Here is a 14,728-nt window from a genome sequence, read left to right as displayed (position 1 = left end):
CCATTAACTTCCTATTGATTTTTGGTTATGCGTACACAGTACTGCACCAACATAAACCGCAAACACCAGACTTAAAGAAGTTGTGAACTATAACTTTTATCTTGGTGACAGAGCACTGCCACATGAATATGTGAATATTATCTGTGGCTTCTTAAAAAATGTGACAAATAGGGTCAAGTCTAACCAAGTGATAATATATATAAATTATAATGGGAAGAAATTTGGCATTTGGGGATGAAAGATGTTCAAGAAGAAAGGAAAGATTAGAATGGATAAAGATGAGTTTTTGAAAATATAGCATTACAGAAGGTGAAGCAAAGTATAAATCATTATGAAAAGAAAGGTACCAAGAGATGAGAAAAGTGGGGAGGAGTGTTAAGGAAAAAACACAGCAAGTTGAGATGACACCTAAAAGGGGATGCAGTTTTTGAGACAAGTAAAATTTTAACAGTTATTTTAACTTAATGTGATTAGTAATGCCTCTCACATTTTAAAAGCATTCAAATTTTTTATTGTTTTGCTTTAGAACCTCAAACAAAGTAGCAATACTTTGAAACTATAGAGACTTGGATATAGATTGGACCAAATAATTACTTTATTAGTCTCCATTATGTCATCTGTAAAATGGAGACAATAAATATTAGCTCACAGAATTATTGAATGGCTTTTCTACTAATAAAGAAACTAGTAAAGTGCCTGGGTAGATTTTATATTTTTTAAAGTAATATAAGTAACTCAATATCCATACTTATATTGAAGCTGATTGAAATGAAAAAGTAAATGTAACAGAAAAGACTAGCCACAAATAAAATGGATTGAAATAATCAAGTAAAAAGCACATACGCTTTAATTTCTTTCAATTATTTTAAAGATTTTGATTGAAGTTCCCAATGTTGATTAAATGTCTATCTCCATTAATAGCTGTTAATAGGACAGAAGAAACAAACAAGCTAAAGAGATTGGTGGCAAAGGCAGGAATTTTTTAAGCCGATATGTTGTGGAAATGATCTCAAATTAAAAGAATGTAGTGAGATTCCTTTATATTATAATCTGAGCTAAAACTGAAATTGAGGTTGTTTTTGTTTCCCACCTGTATCAAAGCAGTAACAAGTAATTCTCTTGAATTTTGAGATTGGATTCCACTTTCAGACAGTATTTTTAGAAACAGAGCTAAGTTAAATTTCTTGTAAGAAAACTTTTAGCACATTTCCAAAAAACTTTTACATAAAAGACCTGTATTGCATGAAAAACATTTAAACAACATTCAAACAACATTCGTCTAGTTGAACACAGTGTCTCCCCTAAAGCTTCTTTCTTATCAGAAGAAGGGAATAAAAAAAGGTGTCGCTTTGGAGGAATGATAAACTGCTTGTTATGACTTAGCTTTGTGCATTCTTTCATATGTATCATTTATACAAATAAGAATTTTCTATTTATCTTTCACTAGTTAATTACTGGCAATACTGTTCTGTTATTTTTGTTTTTACCATATTTTGTTTGAAGAGTTCAAGATTCTAAAGCAAGAAGCTTACTTACAGAATATTTTATATTGATTTTTGTTTATATTATTTATATAATTTATATAATATTATATATATTATAAATTTATATAATATATATTATATACATTATATATATATTTATATATATTATATATATATTATTTATATTGATAAGTAAAAGTGGAAATCAACAGAAATTTGGCAGAAAGATTAATATAAAAATTGTAACCTTCAAGAGGAAAAATGAAACCTAGATCTTCATGAAGCAGTCTTAAAGGGTTAGAAAACCATTTATTTAGAAAACCACACTAAAGCCTGAAAGTTTAGAATGTTCAGATCCCTAAAGAAATAAGGATACCATCATACAGATTTTATGGGGCATTTTATTTTCACAATACTTGATACTGAACGTTATTTTTTTTCTCAGAGAGAATCTACCATATAACAACTAGTAAAATAGCGAGAACAACAGGTAAAATTGGGTAAAAGACTCCATCTTCTAGCAGTCCAGGATTTTACCCTGCAATTTGTCTTTAAGTTTTTTACTTAGCCTGTTCCTGAATGTCTCATATAACAATTGATTTGTAGATTATCCTTTGAGTGGTTTGACCGTCCCTGAATTTATAGCTTGGGAAGCCTTATATATAGTCTATTTTCCTGACTCCAGGCCCAATACCATTCAAACTAACCTAAAACATCTCTCTTTGTTCTTAAAAATCTGTGAAGAAGAGGCCACAATCTTTCCTTTGTAAGCTCTGTGGAAAGCATCTAATTGGCAGGCTGTTTTTAGATACATTTTCAAAGATTTTCCTTTTTCCAAGTCTCTTCTTAATATAGTACTAGCACAGGATGTCAACAGCCCATCTTATTATCATGTCATTCTAGTATCTTAACTAATAGACCCCTGGGAGGAATGAGTTTATTCTTTTGAAATTATATATATACTTCCTTCCTTAATTTTATCTAAAGTGTAAACTTGTATACAGATCATGTCTTGTCTTTTGTATTCTATATAGCACTCCTTTGGCTTTAGAGAAAGTTCAGAAGAGATAATGATGGAGGATATTTTAAATGGTAGTAGAATTAAAGTTGGATGAAAGATACAGGCTGAATGTGAAAGGGCTTAAGTAGATAGTTTAATAAGAGGGAAAGATGGGACTCTGTCTTCAGAGGAGACTTCTTGGAGAGGCAGACTAGTGTCTTTGTCAGAGACAATGGGAACTAGGAACATTAATTCAGACTGACACAAGACACTGAACAAAGCTTTGATTACTTTATTTGTAAATTGACATAGTGTTTTTTTCCACTGTCCTTAGGAAGTTGACATTTTATTTTAAAATACTCATCTGAATATACCTACTACTGAATATCTACTTTTGCTCACTAGAACCCATTACCTTTCTCTCTTAAATTTTTTTTTTCACCCTGCTCCCAGTTTTACGGTTTATATTTTGAAAGAGATGAGCACCCACCCAGACCCTTACATGGCTATGATCCAGGCCTAGACAATGACTTTATTCAATTCCTGTGCCTACAGAGCATGGTTTTCAGGGGAGGGTAGGAATCACACCTTGCAGAACAATCCTAGGGTTGAACTATTGAAAAGGAGGAGGTCTTTCCACTGTGGTTGCTGAAAGCAGAAAATGTAGCCTGGAGCTGCTAGCAGCTATTTTGTTACTCCCTGGGTAAGCTTGACTGAAAGAAGCCCACGCAGAGAAAAGCAGACCTGAGAGAAGAAGAGAGACCAAGTCCTTATCAATATAGTTCGAGGCACTGGATCTAGAGCCTTTTGAATGTTCAGTTTCTTAAGCCTATAGATTATCCTACCCCCTTTGTTTCCCACAAGCCACCACGACTTGCCTTTTTCTGTTACTCATAACTGAAACAGTCCTAGGTAATAAAATATGTTTTACTTCCATACCCATAGAGGAGCTTGGGTGCTTCTGTATTTCAAATGCTGAGTATTCTATCCAGAATCCACTTCCTTTCTGTCTTGCTTTACCCTTAAAAGAGGGCAGTGAAGGCAGGCATGAGCGGCCAGCCAACCAGGCATGCTATACAAATAGCTGCCATGGGTCATCTCTCTTATGCTGATAGCATAATAATTAATACTTCCTTCCCTTGTTAGGGAACAAGGTGGACTTATCTTAAACTAGAATTTCTTCTGTAGTGAATAGCTGTGAAAAACTGGTATTTGAAAGAGAGATCACTAACAATACACTTTAGTAGAGCCCAGGATGCTGCAAAGGGAAAGGAACAAAATGACACTTTTACTTTCTAGGCTGGAATACTAGTGTAGAAATTGTTGCCTTATTGCCTTCTTCTTTCCATGTAGCATGGCTAGTGTTGCAGAGGATCATGGATGCTAAACACTGGTTCTTGCTAAACTTCAAAGAAGTGAATAAGAGAAAGAAACAGCCCCCAGTGAAAAGTCATGATGATATCCAAAGTTGAGTTCTGTCCCTGGAGGGGAATTTTTTATGAGATACTGGGATATTATAGTACTATTCTGGTGGTTTAAAGAAAAATAAATAGATTCATAGCTGTAGACATTAATTATATTAGATAATATACATCATTTGTAATACTAGGACAGAAAGTATCATATTTTCTTTATTAATTTTCAAGTTGTTGAATCATTTTTTCTTCTCAGGACTTAGCATGAAGGCCATTTCTGTACTGGCAAATAAAATGTGAAATTGAGAAGGCTCGAAGTCATTTGACAGTAGGGAAAGTGTTAGATTTTTAACTTGGTAGCAGATTTAATTTTATCATTTTTAGAAAATTTAAAAATATATATCATGTAAATTGCACAAATCATAAGTGAAAAGCTTGATGAACTCCCACAAAGTGAACATGCTGGTGTAACAAACACCCAAATCGAGAAACACAACATGCCTGGCACCCCAAACTTCTCTGCTCAGTTACTGTGTACCTCCTTCCTCACCAAACGTAACTGCCATCTGATTTCTTACACATTGCTGACTGTAGATTAGTTGTTGTCAGAGATTTGGAATGGCAGAATGGCCTACTGAAATGTGAGGGATGTTCCATGGATGGACTTAAGCCTAATACTGCATGGATATTTTTTACAACAGTACCTATTTTTCCTCCAACCCACACAGGAACCCACCCATACCTACTCCACTGTCCCTCTAGGATATTTTTTATATTAAATTTTCAATCTTGCAGTTGGATGATTTAAGAGACTTTGTCATAAGAGTTATACAGCATTATGTAAGGTTGCCATGGGGGAGTCTGGGTCAAGTAACCACCTGCAGTAGCCATGGGAGAAAGGGCTAACGTGGAGGCAGCCTTGTCCTTTTCTCTCTCGCCTTACTCCATAACTTCCATGGATTACTCTTTTAATAAGAGAACAAAGGAAAAGAAATATGTCTTAAAGAGTTTCATTTAAAGTCTCTTGCTTCATTCTTAAACCCTGCTTAATCTCTCCTGATTTTGACTTTAAGTAGTACAGATCTCTGTTGGAATTTTCTATTTGCCTTCTGAGGCCCAGAAATTGGACACAAGTAAAGAGGGTAAGAGATAGTTCAGGAGCACTGGCCAGTGTATGCTCTGGACAGATGGGTTAACTTGCTTTGGAAGAATAATGGTCATTCCAATGTACTGCTGGGTTCCAGAGTGTGGTATTCTGTGTCTAGATAAACTAATCTCTTGGTCATTTGTCAAAGAGAATACTGAATGTTTAACAGAACCTACTACACATGCAGGTGTATCCTCTCCAAACTAATAGATGTTACTCATCATGCTGGGATATCGGACAGATTTGACTTTTAGAAGCATAGAGAAATGATTTGGCTTAAAACTAGAGATGCTGGATTATATAATTACTCATAGCATCAAGCAAATTTAGAATTTTAAAAATGTGCCTTGAAGAATATTTTACTCTTTTCAATAAACAATAATCCATGAACACTAACAGTGAGAATCTATGAGTTTTGCAATTTTCAGAGCAGTTATTTCAGTTGGATTTAAAGGAGATATTACATTGCTTCTCTGTCTTTTGGCTAAGATCAAGTGTAGTATCTCTTATTATCAGTTTAATAAAAGGGATATTATGCTGCATAAAACCCTCAAAATATTTTTATGTAGTAGTGCCATGGTTTATTATGTAGAGCTCATTTAAAGGCACCCATGCAACGTATTAAATTAGCTTCTTATAATCTTATATATTATAGGTATTTCTTCTTCCAATCAGTAATTATTGAGAAATAATGAGAACTGTTGAGAGAGTGATTTTAAGAGTTTAACAAAGAAAGTCTCTACCCTTAGAAGCTTGCAGTCTTCTTGAAGACAGGGATTCTGAGTCTGTGTGTTTTGGGTTAGTGTCATCCTTGCCTAAAATGGTGTGTGGAAAACAGCAATAATGGGAAGGAATAGTGTGTATTTGAGGGAGGAGTAGACAGGTCAGTCCAGTTGAGTGCTATGTGTATGTGTGTGTGGGTGTGTGTGTGTGTTTATGAACCAGGTGTAAAATAAAGTAGGAGTCATAAAATTGGGTATATTGTAGATAGTCTTCCATTGTAACAGATGCAATTGTACTCAATATAAATGGTGAATGAATGAATGAAAAAGAGTCTTGAATACCTAGTAGAGGATTTGAGCCTTCACCCTGTAGGAACCAAGGAAATATCATGAGTATAAATTGTTTCCCACTCTGTGACCAGAAATGCTAGAGTTCCTTTGATGGACAGAGCAAAGTTGCAAGTTCTTAGATGGATGAGGATTGAAACTTTTCAGCTTTAAAGAGAGAATCCTACTCAACATTGTACATATTTAAATTTATGTGAAGTTGCCCACAGGCAATGGAAGGAGTTAGCCAAATAAATTATAAAGAAACTTCAAAACATCTTGTACTTGGATATAAATTTGGTGGTTACATATCCTATGGACTATAACCAATCCGTCTTTCCCAAGCCTAATAGCACTTTTTTTTCCTGTAACATTAAAGACTTCAAATTATACCGACAAGTGTTGTGACAATATCAACTGTTGCTAGAGTGATAAAACCAAAATGCCATCTAAAAAATATATATGTAAAAAAAAATTTTTTTAAATTAAAAAATATATATATATGTAAATATATATACCAAAATAATATATATAGCTATATATATAAGTGCTATGCACACACACTTATTAACTAGATTTTTAAAAATTCCATGAGATGAAATTGTGAAAACTTAAAAAAATTACTTCATTAGAGTTTCTGGGTTTTTTCTTTTTTAAAAATTCAATTTATTTAAACTAAAAAAAAAAAATTCAAAAACCGGTCACCCATTTTTTCTACCCCCAACAATCAGAGTTTCTGATAGGAATCCAGATTTCATAAGTATTTCCTTGAAGTCAGATCTATGACTTTTAAAATATAAACCAATTTATTTTATTTAGTTTCTTTTGATTTGTTTTACTTTAATTTTATTTTTAGTAATGAATTCTAACAAAATGATCCACTTGGTTGTGCTTGTGGCACAGCTGATGTCAGCATATTACTAGCCAGCTGTAGATGACATATCTTGATGTCCAGTCCTGTCACTACATTGTTCCCATCAACACTGTTACCAAACATGAGATGGTGAATGGGAGTCATTTATTTTCTGCTTGTTATCATCTGCATAATTTATTTACCCCCTAGATGACATCTTTGTAAATAGTGTTGGGTTCTATAAACTAGAGTGGGCAGGTGGCATATTGGGAAACATTCACCAGTCTTACTTAAGTATATAACAAATCCTAGTATAAGAGAATTTAGATGTTTCTGTGGTCAGCATGAAATTTTGCTCACAAGTTTCCAACATAATATAAAACTTAACATAAAATAGTTGAGAAAAATAAAGCTTTAGAAATGTTTTCAGCTTATTTTGGGTCATCAAATGAAAGAGTCTGGTCATCATTTCATTTGGCATCTTTGGATTATTTTAATGGATTATGTCCCAGATGGGTATTAGCATATTGGTAGGGCATGGTCAAATTTTTTAAGAAAGCAACAGCTACTGGATTGGCTAGAACTGTTTCCTTAAAATGGCAGATTAGTTTTATGAGCAGTGTTTTTAATACAGCTTCACAGCAAAGCAGATTTGTGTAATTTGACCACCTGCTATAAACATCGATTTTAATCAATCACATATATCTTTGCCACTATAGTTTATCAGTGGTAAATGTCTGAAGATTTTGAAATAAATTTCATGATAAAATTAAGCAGCCATCTGGAATTATACTATAGTTTTTCTCTAAATGATTTGCAAGGCATAAATTTGAAATGTTGTATATAGAGAATATACACATATAAGTGCACATCTGTTTTGTCCTTGTTTATAATGCTGTTTGTGAGGACATTTTATCGTGAATAATACAGAAAATTTACCTACTTAACAAGGCCCATAAAGCTCCATGGGCAGAAAGATGCTTGAGCTCTGCTGGTCTAGCCTGTGTGCTTAGATAATGATCCATCTGCTCCACTCCGGGTCTCAGTGATTATGATCCAAACTTTGTAGCTTTTCAGTCAGTGTAAAATTATTGCAAAACACAAAACCTGCTTTCTGATATTTGTTTCAAGTGATGTTGCTTTAATAATGTGCCCCTATCCAAATATAATTTATGGGAAAAGTTTGTATTTATCCTGTATATGCAAGTTAGATTTGCCTCCCCCCTACCCCCCAATTCTCTGTGTAGAAACTTCCCAAACTGTTCATGAAAGACACATTCAAAGAATCTGCGTGAAGATTATATTACATCTGGATCTGCGAAACCAAAAATATTGAATATTTAAATTAGTAATACTTTCTGCATGTAACCCTTAAGTCCACTTATTTCAGGGACATGGCTTGTTTTAGATTTTCTCACCTTGGTCTTATTTTAGGTTTAGTTATTTATTCATTGCTAGTGATAGGGGATGTACAGGTTGGTTTCATATCCTCTGTTTTGTCCCTCTTTTTAAACTCCTTTTAAAGTTTCACCTGTGGGGTTTCTCCTTGAAATAACAACTATTCCTCCAGCTAAGAACGTATTTTATTAGTTTTATAACTTATCGTGCCTTTTATGCCAAACCATAGATTTCGAAAAAGACGGCATTCAAAATTAAAAATGTAAAATCTGAACAAAAATATGTTTAAAAAGAGACTTGAGATCACCAATGAAAGACTCATTATTAGCACTTAAAAATAAACTTTTTAAAAGTCATTAGGGATGACGTTATACTTTTAAATTCTATGACATTACTGTCTGTATATAGGATATGGAATCTCTACTTTATAGAGATAAACATTGAACATGTAAATAAACCAAGACATATAATTACCCTTGTGCTTTCTTTTTTTCTTTCATTTCATTTAAAAGTAAATTATTTTATGTATTTGAAGGATATCCTTCAGTTATCAACTCATATAGAGGAAAGTGAAAGTTTTTAATCACTTGTTCATTTAGCAAAACACATAAAGGACTGAGTACTTACCTACATCATCTAATATAAAAACCCATTATTAGATACCCATCACCTAATATTAGGCTGACTCTAGATGGCAAACTGTTGTCAATATACTACAATATCTCTCATGTAAACAAATAATTTAATGCATGATATAATAATTATGAATAAATGTCCGTTTGGAAAACAGAGGAGAAAGCAACCCCCTCTTCCTTGAGTAGTAGGTAATGATTTCACAGAGGAAATAACATTTATACTGGGCCTTGAGAGATGCATAAGAGTTTGCGAGGCAGTGAAGATCATTCCAACAGAAAAAATGGTATGAAAGAGTATAGTGAATTAAGAGAAGCCAGAGTGATTGAGGCCTATCGAGTTGGGTAAAGGAACAAGATGGTGGAGAAGTAAGATAAGGGGCTTAGAACTCATTTAAGGTCAAATTATTGAGTATTATTGCCATGATAAAGAATTATTCTGTAGGCATGGAGAACTAACCAGTATTTTAAAGCACAGGACTGACATGAATGGATGGATTTTTGTAAAAAAATTAAAAAGTGACAATGTGGAGGCAGTTCCAAACAGGAACAGATGCAGCAGAGCCAATTATATAGAAATGATAGTGATACATGTTACTTGAGAGGTCCATCAGGCTGACGAATTAACTCCACTGTGGCCCTCAAAACTGTTTTTTTTTTTTAAAACAGTAAATATAAGTCTCCTTTATCAATATTTTGCAGTAATCCAAGAGCATAAGGAACTGGTTTGTGTTTTGTCTCCTTTACTTGACTCTTCTTCAAAAGCAGATATAATGTAAATTATTAGATAAATATCTAATAGGTATCTGGCTAAAGAGAAAAGAAGAAGTATGTGAATAAGGAATATATCAAAAGTTTAATTCTTGTATAGCTGAAAGATGAAAAGCTAATATGTCATGGGTTTTGAAAAGTATCAACTCTTGTGAAAATTATTATTGTTATTGCTATATAAGATGTCTTTTAAAAAAAAATCTGCTCTCTTATTTATGCTGCTCAAAATCCCTACTGTAATGGGTTATGAAATGGGATTCACATGCCTGGGTTTGTTTGTCCATATCAAGTATTATTTGATGGCAGTGACTTGATTTGACAAGTCAGGTCAATCAAAATAATGAAATAAGCCTCTACATTTTATCTAGTCTAATTATACTAACACTTAGATGTTTTATAGTAGTGATGCATATTAATTGTTTGCTTCAAGGAGTTTAGCGTCCTTAGCTGCCCTTCTAGCAATTAAAGTGTTGTTCGCTTTAGCAAATATGTAAAAAAATAGTTGGAATAAATTTTGAGCAAAGCAATTTATTTCCTTACTTAATGCAAGACTAGTACTAATGATTCTTTTAACAGTTGTCATAAATATGATTCATATTTTCTATGTGGCTTTATAAATGCACCATCTAGCATAAGATAGAAGATTCTACTTTAATTGCTAACATTTATCTTTTTGGGTCTCATTTTCCCCCTGGAGTAATAGTTTTAGAAATGATAAAAAAATAAATCATTACTTAAAAGATTGGGCTTTAAAAATGGAATTCAAGGTTATTAGATAAAGTTTTATGGGTGGGGTTGGTGGTACATGTATTATCCTTGTTTGCATTTTTTGGTCTGTTAGGCCATAGATATAATTAAAGAGTTAATTGTTATAATTGTCTTTTGGAAGTCAAAGTCTAGATTAAAAATTTAAGGGAACAAGAAATTTGCTTTAAAATTATGCTTTTAAACAATACCTTAAATGAGCAACTCTTTTCATGTCATTCTCCATCTCTTGCCCTCTGCCTCCCCCCCACCTCCATTACTTCTTCCTCCTAACTCCTTTTCCTTCCACAAATGTATATTGAGAGCTCACTGGGTGTAAAATGTGTTAATGTAATGACAAATATGTTGCCATACAAACAAATGCATATATTTCTTAGATTAAAAGTACTGTTAAGATTAGTGTTGAGCAATATTTGAAGAAGGAAAGAGCCATACTTTTTGGAGGGATGATATCATGAGTGAGCAATGACCGTTTCAGGGCAAAATTGGCTATTTAGGACCAAGTCCAAAAGTCCAGTTATGTAGAAAGAATGTTGTAGGCACTGTAGATCTAGCAGGCAAGAGGTCATGTTCCAGCTAGCAGGGGGAAGTTCTATTAGACAATGATTCTGGTAAGGAAATTACAAACAAATTGCAGTTCCACGTGGCCTTTTAGTAGAACCTTATGAGGGAAGGTGCATGGTGCAGAAAAAGCATGGACTGTAAGGAGGAAGAAGGTACAAGTAGTGGCTTGTGCTGTCAAGGAAGACAAGTTCATTATAAGACAAAGCAAATCGCTTTGTCTTCATTGGTGAGCATTAGCTGGACCATGGTGGAGTTGGCCAAAACGAGTGGGCCCTTGTCAAGAGTATTAATTTAAATTGGTTGGCTAGCTGTTTTTTTTTTCCTTTTCTTTTTTTCTTGAGGAAGAAATATGGCAATTCTAGAATCAAAATGGTTATCTAAGGAGGATATTTCAGAGAACCTAGTGATTAAGAGCATGTACTTTGGAGTCAGACTGCCTGGATTCAAATCTCAGCTTCATTACTTACAAATTATGTGGCTTTGGGCAAATTATTTAACCTCTTTGTGGCATTTTTATCTTTAAAATGAGAAAATTAATAGTACACGCCTCATAGAATTGTAATGAGGATTAATTGAAATAATACTTGTAAAGTGTTAGAATCATGACTGGCCAAAGTAAATGGTTGTTAAAATATATTTTATTAAAGTTATTTTATGAAATTAAAATAAAATATTTAAAAATCAAATAAAGGCTGTATGCATGAATAGCTCATAACAGAAATTGTAAATAATATACCATTACAGGAAAAAAAAAAGGCAAATATGAGGTAATTAGGGTTTGAACTAGGAGTGTGGCCTGTGGTATGCAGAGGGAAGAGTGGATCTAGACTTTTATTCCTCTAGTTTTACAAGGACAGTCCAGATCTTGCCCAGACATGCCAAGTTAGCCTGGATGTATCATAAGCTCAGTCATATAAGTATTAGAAGAATCTGAGATTTCAAAATCTTACTTGAAGGGACAAGAGCTGTTTTGAGACTCCCAAATTCACTCCTGAATTAGCAAAATTTGGATCAAACTTCTCTTTCCATGGGACTTAATTATCTTCAGGGCTAGAAACCTTGGGGTTTCTGATAAAAATATCATACCACAGAGTCTACATGAATCTGCAGACTGAACAAACAGGTCAAACACAGAAGCTGAAAGGATTTTAGAGCTGGTTCAGAGAGGCTGTTTGTTATACCTGTATAGCCCATTAATAAATAGCTGGTTTTTGTGATTTGCATATTTTTTTGGGGGGTAGAACCTGGGACTTTCTGACATTTGGAAGTCTCATTCCATCTTTGAATCTGTGATATATCCATTTGGAGAGTCCTAAAAATGTGAAGATATTTTGCAGAAGCTGGAGAATGATGCAGATTAAGGAATGATTAATTGTCCTGTTGAAAGGTTGATTCATATTCTCAGTTATTCTATAGGGGGAGTTTTATTGGATGAAAAAAAATGTGAATTTCTCTCTAGGTCACTTTGTTCAGTCTGTGAAGAGCAAAGGATTATTTTTTACAGTATGTTTTCTAATAATTTGTCTAAACTAATTTTGCATTCCAGAGTCACATAGTGCTCTTGGGTTATTTTTCCCCCACATTTCCCCCTAATGGATTATTTATACTTTTAACAAAATGATGAATGGTACTTTGTATATTCGAAATGTGTTATTTCCTCTGGAGAATCTGAGTGAAACAAGTACATTCTTGCAGAAGAATTCTAATATGGTTACCTATTCCTTTGAAATTGGCTTTATCTTTGATTGTGACAATTCTCTACAAATTGAATGCTGTATATTAAAAAGCTACAGTATTTCATATTTTTAATAGCAGAGGTAAGATTGCAGAAACAAGTTATAATAGAGAAGGGATTTTAGTTTCTTCTAGAGCGGAGTATTTCATAACATAAAATAACTCCATTTAGGGATTTAAAAATATATTTTCCTGCATGTTACTATGAAATTTTTAAAGATGTGAAATTATTTTTCTCCTTCGTGGAGATACTTTCTCTCTCTCTGATTCTCTTCTCTGGCCACCATCACATTCTTGCACTTTGGCACTTAAGCATTTGACTACAGTTTTGACTTAAGGGAGGTATCCATTTGTTTTCATAATATATATATATATGTTATATATTATGAAATATATATATGATGATTGATTTTGGAGCAGAAAGTATAGGGAAAAGTGAAGCTATGGGGCAACAAAGGCACAAAATTCTCCAGAAAGTTGCTTTTTTTTCTTCCTATATAAACAAAGTGTTATAAAAAGTATATTTAGATTTTTGGAATTTCTCAAATTGGAATGGTATTAAATGATTTTGGAGTCTTTTTTAAAGTGTAGTTATGAGCACATGCGTAAGTAATTATGCAGTAGGTAGTATGAGTAGAAAATTTATGCAAGCTCAGTTGTCATTAATTCTATTACAATTGTTTATAAGATGGACTTCAATAAACTACAGATTTTTAAGTTAAAAAATTTTTTTAGCTCTAATTAAGACACTGTGGCACTTATATAAGAATGTATACACATTCATGACATGGTCCATACTCTACAAGGATTTATAATTTAGTTGGAGAGAAAAATGTTGACACCATGAAGATACAAGCTAACTTGTGAGCGGCACAGGATACCAAAGGCATTTTTGACTCCTTAGGAGAATATTGGGAAGATGTGTATATTCATATTTCTCTGAAGAAAGGATTTGTATATTCCATTAGTTTCTCCTCAAACTTTAAAACCATAACTGCTTTCATTGTTGGGGATCTTTTGCAATAATCAGTGATGGTTTCTTGGAGGAAGTAAGATAAACATAGCACCTAAAAGTTGCATAAGATGCCTATGGGTGGAGACACATACAGATAAAGGGAGAGCATTCTATGAGAGATCAAGAGTACAAATGATAAGAAAGGAAAATATAAAGTAAATTGGTTCAGAAATGATGAGTAAGCAGCCAAATTGAATTAGAGCTGAATTAAGTTGGGCCAAATTATAGAAGTCTTTGGATTCCAATTAAGATATTATTGGTGGAATGGGGTCTTTAAATGCTTTTGAAAGTTAAAATTGATTGTGGTGTATAAAAGACTGGGAAGTGAAAAGAGATGAAGTTGGTGTAAGATTTTTTTTCTTTGCATAGCATATATAAGTTCATATAAGATTTAATATGAGGAAGAAAAAGAAGAAATTAGGATGAGAGAAAATAAGAAAAAACCCTGAAAGCTCTTTTTAACTATATGTGCATGGATATAGGAGCTATGAGTACATTCATTCACCCCCACAAAAATGACTGAGGGCCTATGCTGTGAACCAGGCACTGTTCCAGGCATTTGAAATACATTAGTGAACAAAGCAACGTTACTGCTCCCTAAGTTCTAGGGGATGATACAGAAGTCCTAAGTGAACGGGACAATTATGGCACCACAAAGTGCTAGTTGTGAAAAGGGTAAAATGTTACAAAGCTGTGGAGGTATTTCTAGTTTTTTGTGCCAAAATAGTAGGCAAGAAATTTGCTCCTTGGAGTCTGGAAGAGATGATATTACTTGTCATTAATATTCCATTTGAACTAAAGAATAAAGTAACTGAAGAGTATTTAAATTAAACATTTCAGAATCATCTTATACTTTATCAGTCTGAAAGTTCTACAGTGACCTGACAGAAAAGTAAAAAGA

The 14,728-nt window shown here is 33.4% G+C and overlaps 1 pseudogene; it reads left to right on the top strand.

Annotated features, from left to right (window-relative positions):
• The first annotated feature begins 5,510 nt into the window (after positions 1–5,510).
• Positions 5,511–5,680, top strand: LOC137205127 (U2 spliceosomal RNA; annotated as a pseudogene).
• The last annotated feature ends 9,048 nt before the right edge of the window (positions 5,681–14,728 follow it).

The sequence above is a fragment of the Pseudorca crassidens genome, chromosome 13 (genome assembly GCF_039906515.1).
Source record: "Pseudorca crassidens isolate mPseCra1 chromosome 13, mPseCra1.hap1, whole genome shotgun sequence".
NCBI classification, from domain to species: domain Eukaryota; kingdom Metazoa; phylum Chordata; class Mammalia; order Artiodactyla; family Delphinidae; genus Pseudorca; species Pseudorca crassidens.
Note: the sequence above shows the minus strand (reverse complement) of the source record. Positions and strands in the feature narration are given on the sequence as shown.